This window comes from Hordeum vulgare, chromosome 4H, assembly GCF_904849725.1.
Source record: "Hordeum vulgare subsp. vulgare chromosome 4H, MorexV3_pseudomolecules_assembly, whole genome shotgun sequence".
NCBI lineage: Eukaryota > Viridiplantae > Streptophyta > Magnoliopsida > Poales > Poaceae > Hordeum > Hordeum vulgare.
This window is the reverse complement of record NC_058521.1, coordinates 193,514,634-193,519,106: the sequence shown is the minus strand read 5'-3', so window position 1 is coordinate 193,519,106 and position 4,473 is coordinate 193,514,634.

Below are 4,473 nucleotides of genomic sequence, written 5' to 3'. Positions count from 1 at the left end.
TCTTGTCTTCTTCCTCCTTCGCTAGTCGGAGCAGGAGGTGGCCGCCGCTCCCTCCGGCGCGGCCACGCACCTGCGTGACTGCCTGGCCGCCGCATCGCGCTGCCGTGGAGGAGATAACCCTACCGAATCCATTCCCGTCCTCATCCTCTCCCCATTCGCGCTCTCTCCCCTCTCCCTCTCGGACGCCATTAGAGCCCGAGATAGAGCTCGAGCTAGCCGTCATCTCTGGCCACTGGAAGTCTCCCCGAGCATGCCGTTCGCTCCGCCTCATCGAGCTGGTCGTCCCTGCCAAAGGAGAAGAGCCCCCGAGGCCTGCATCGCCCTGACGCCATCGTCTTAGTCCTCGGATCCCCGAAGCTTGCCGCCGTCGTTCTCCCTCCTCAGGCCGTCCCCGAGCATGCCTTCGACGCCCCTGCACTCCCCGTGAGCCCAGGATGCTTTCCCCCTCATTTTCCCTCTCGATGCCGAGCCCTAGGCACAGAATCACCGGAGCCCGACGAGGACCGCCGCTGTAGCTCGTCGCCGGTGACCCTACGGTGACCGGTTGGTCCATCCGAGGCCATCAACAGGTCCAGCTTGTCGCGTAGATGCTCTAGGATCGCAACCCCGCGTGTTTTGCACTCGATTTCGATGACCTCGACGATGACCGAGCTCCGGCAGCCGCCGAGCTCGTCGCCGGCATCGATTCCGGTCATCTCAGTCCCCGAGGCTTGCTCCATCTTGCTCGCGGTCCAGTGGCCGATCGTTTGAGCCCCTCCGCCGCTCGTTTGGTCGCCGGAAGCAAAATCCCAATGCCCACCGCCGTTCTGGTGGTCGCCGGAGCCTCGTCGCCGCTGGGTTTGACCCCATCGCCTGTGGGTTTGACTCCCCTGAGTCACTGGCAAGTGGGGCCAGCCCCCTGGCTAATTAAGATTAGTAAAAAAGAAAACTAATAATCATATTAAAAGTTAATCAGACACTGACATGTGCGTCCAGCCGTGTTAAATACCTAATTAAGTTTAAAGTTAACTAATTTCTCGCCAGAGTCACTGACCAGTGGGTCCCACTGGTCAGGTTTGACTTTGGCACGGCCACCTCACCTGCTGATGTCATGCTGATGCAATAAATTCAATTCTGGTTTTAAAATAATTCCAGAATAGTCGCAAAACTTTGGAATTCATAGAAAATTATTTATAACTCCAAATTTAACAAATAATATATGCAAATTGATCAGAAAAATTCAATGAACACAATGGTGCTACTTTCATGCATGAAAAACAAAGTTATGAAACAACATCAGGTCAAATCAATTAAATGATTATGATAATTATGTTAATTCAATTAATAAATGAATTTGAATTCAAATCAGCATCATCCTATAAGTTTGATAACCACTTTGACCCATGCTACAGTTCAGTTCATGCCATGTTCATGCATCATGCTTGTTGCATATGATTGCTATTAATTGAATGTTGTTATTCCGGTAGGCCCCGCCCCTCCGGATACGACTGAATATCTGACTGACGGATATTACCCCTCTGATGAGCAACAAGGCAAGCTCCCTTTTGATCATCCCGATATAATCCCATGTTCTTGCTCTTGCTCCCACTTATTGCATTAGGACAAAAATATTTCAAATGCTTTACATCGGTAGCTGAACCTATTCCTTTGCATGACCTGTCATTGTCACAGTAAATAGCCAAAGCATGCAACCTAGCAGACCTGGTAGATGCTTGAGCTGTGATGTATTTATTCCTTCTATGCTTGCTATTCCTAGAGTTGTGTCAGGTCTGTTTCATCTGGGTGATGAACAGGAATGGATGAATGTGTTCTATTGACAAGGAATAAGTGTGGAACCTGATTTGGTAAAGGTACCGATGAAAGGCTATGTAGGAGTACATGGCGGGTTGTTTCATTGGAACCGTGCTTAGGAACTGAGTTCTGTGTATGTCATCCAAGACGAGATACTACCACATGTTGGGCCCTGAATATGACCCCGCTCGACTTATTAATCACCTAGCACTCGATCCAGGAGTCGCAAGTAGTTTCTGGTGTTTATAGTCATGCTGGAGGCCGTGCATAGTGCCGACCTTAGAGGTGGGCTATGATGCGGTAGGCAGTGGCACAGTGTACCAAGTGGCACCCGGATGGTGGGCTTGGGAACCCTGCGCACATCGTTTGGGGCTGTGGCGGAAACCTCGGCCGAACTTCCATGCGGGTTACTCTCAAATAGGCGATAAGCCTGGACTAGGTACCAATGTGGTCAACCGTCGTGGTCGACTCCCTCGCTAGGCTTCCGCTTGAAGGTTGCCGAGGTACATGACGTGCACATATCGATAAGTGGCGAGAGCGTGTGTGAAGAAGTTCCGCACAAGGACATGCATACATGACCCAACAAAGCATTCCAATGTCAAAGAACCCGGATCGACATGTCTAGTCATAAACCAAAGTGGAAGTTCCGCACAAGGACATGCATACATGACCCAACAAAGCAGTTGTCGGTCATCAACGAACGTAGACGAGTCGTAGCAAGCTACAAGGACTCCATTACGTCGTGTGACATTTCCCCAAAGGGGACAGACACAGCAGCTAAGAAGGACACATGTCGGTCAACCAATGCGTCCGGAGCAGTAGCGAACTACCAAGGCTCGTTGGATCACAAAGGGGCATTTCCTTGTAAGGAGTGCTACTAAAGTTCACGACTAGGTAATCGAACCCCATACATATCAAGTAAGACACACGTACACATGGCATACCGATATGTATAGATACATCGATGGCATCACAACATAACCATAAACATACAAGCTTTATTGAAGAGGCTCGGAAGAGCCACACACATACTATTACACATTAAGGGTCTCACGACCCAAAATATCAGTCACACAATACAAGCCAGCGGAAGAGTTATAAGCTGTCTGGGTACAGACAGAGCAACTAGGAGGCACATGGCCTGACTATACTACAGAGCCGACGTAGGGCCAGATCGTAGCTGGGACACTAGCTACTCGTCGTCGTCGATGTCTACGAAGAACCCTCCACTAGGGTCATTAACAACCTCTGCAACATGATTAAGCAAACATGAGTATGAAGGTACTCAGCAAGTCTTTAGGATGGCTAACTACTCATGCAAGGTATCAAGAAGGTATCGTGGGGTTTCATGCGGGAAGCCAGCATTTGACTCGTGGCTAGACAACTTGCTTTTGAAATTAGTTTTGACAACTAGATTTCTCGCACACGAGTCCACTAACACCAGAACAATACACTATCGTGGAATCATTCCGTCTCCATACGGAAATGCCGTCCACGACACTCACGCTTATCTTGACAATTTTATGAGTAGCCATTGAAGTTATCTATGAACAACATATGTCTCCAAGTAGTCCATATCCGCGGACGTGGCTATTCGAATAGATCATAACCCTGAAGGGGTGTACTTCGTCACACACGCTCCCGCCACTTATCGCCATGTGCACGTCATGCACCTCGGCAACCTTCAAGCGGAAGCCCAGCGAGGGAGTCGGCCACGACCGTTAACCACACTAGTACCTAGTCCAGGTTTATCGCCTATCTGAGAGTAACCCGTACGGAAGACCGGCCGAGGTTTCCGCCACGGCCTCAAACGATGTGTGCAGGGTTCCCAAGCCCACCATCCGGGTGCCACTTGGTACACCGTGCCACTGCCTACCGCATCACGGTCCAACTCTCAGGTCAGCACCATGCACGGCCTCCAGCATTACTATAAACACCAGAAACTACTTGCAACTCCTGGACCGAGTACTACGCGATTAATAGGCCGAGCGGGGTCATATTTCAGGGCCCAACATGTGGTAGTATCTAGTCTTGGATTACATACACGGAACTCAGTTCCTAAGGACGGTTCCAATGAAACAACCCGCCATGTACTCCTACACAGCCTTTCACCGGTACCTTTACCAAATCAAGTTCAACACACGACCTTTGCTCACCGAACACATTCCACATTTCTGTTCATCTCCCAGATGACAGACCATACACAACTCTAAGCATAGCATGCATAGCAGGATAAGGCACATCATAGCTCAAGCAACTAACAGGTATGCTAGGTTGCAAGGTTCGGCTATTTACTGTGACAAGGTTAAGTCATGCAAAGGAAGTGGGTCCAACTATCGTGGCAAAAGCAGTTGAAGCATTTGATCCTAATGCATTAAATAGGTGCAGGAGCAAGAACATAGGTGTTATCGGGATGATCAAAAGGTTGCTTGCCTTGTTGCTCAGAGGAGGAACGATATCCGTCGGACGGATATTCGGTGGAATCCGGGGGTGCGGAGCCTACCGAAATGAACGGCAACATTCAATAACAATGATATGCAATCAAAATGATGCATGAGCATGACATGAGAATGCAAAGTGATAAGTTATTATAATCAAGATGTTTTAGGTTTATAGTTGATTTGAATCACATTCGAATAGCAATTCAAACGGGTATTCCCGGATACCGGTTTAATTGATTCG